The sequence below is a fragment of the Sinocyclocheilus grahami genome, unplaced genomic scaffold, assembly GCF_001515645.1.
Source record: "Sinocyclocheilus grahami isolate Dianchi unplaced genomic scaffold, SAMN03320097.WGS_v1.1 scaffold7688.1, whole genome shotgun sequence".
Lineage (NCBI taxonomy): Eukaryota > Metazoa > Chordata > Actinopteri > Cypriniformes > Cyprinidae > Sinocyclocheilus > Sinocyclocheilus grahami.
Genome location: NW_015511632.1, coordinates 26918 through 27753, shown reverse-complemented (window position 1 = coordinate 27753; position 836 = coordinate 26918). Strand labels below are relative to the sequence as shown.

General features: G+C 39.5%; 1 long non-coding RNA gene across 1 annotated transcript; it reads left to right on the top strand.

Annotated features, from left to right (window-relative positions):
* The first annotated feature begins 198 nt into the window (after positions 1 to 198).
* On the top strand, positions 199 to 836 carry LOC107577907 (uncharacterized). Its single transcript, XR_001608267.1, has 3 exons — positions 199 to 443; positions 541 to 667; positions 762 to 836. It is a non-coding gene; the product is annotated as an uncharacterized lncRNA (long non-coding RNA).

Sequence of the window (836 nt, the reverse complement as noted above, 5' to 3'; positions counted from 1 at the left end):
ACATTTAATTTTCTTGTTAACTACACTTTTAAGTGCTGTTAGCAGAGTTCAATATAGTTAGCTGTTCATGTATTTTGTGAGAGCCATATGTTCTATGAATGATCTACTGCAACCTTCACCCTGTTTTCACAAAGCCACTCTATTGGTTCTCTCAGAGAGGTGGAACAACCAAACTACAGTTTGTAAATCAAACATGCTTGTTGTTTGAATTATCAGAGAAATTAGAATGTTTAGTTCTTGATTTTAAAGTGTAATGTCACCCTTGCTGTCCAATTTGTGTGAGATATTCATTCCACTGAAACACAAACTCTGGAAGAGACCATTTTCTGTGTCTTTCTCTCAGTCATGGCTGGTGAAACACTCTCGCGTTCTTGGCTTCTTCATTGATGGGAAATTTTTCAGCCCTGCAGATAGACAGACCCATGATGTGACTGATTCCAAAGGTATGCAATATTTGATATTTTCCTTAAGTGCGTATCTGTTATATAATCTGTCATGTAATGATGAGATATCTTCTCGTGCCCTCCTGTCTTTGTACAGCAGCGGTGGTCTGCAGCACTGTTTGTGCTAAAGATGAGGATGTTGCGTCTGCTGCCTCATCTGCAGCTGGAGCCTTCAAAACCTGGAGTGAATTGAGCTGTTACCAAAGAGCCAAAGTGTTACTCAAGTACTAGAGCTTAACTTAAAATAATATCAGAAATAATTAACCTATCACAGTAATAGTCATGTTACATCATTATGAATATATGTCTGTGCCCAAGGTTGGCGAGTGTCCTGCAAAGACACAGTCAGTGTGTATCTGAGCTGTGTGAGCTCTCTCAGTCTTCTACCTCTCC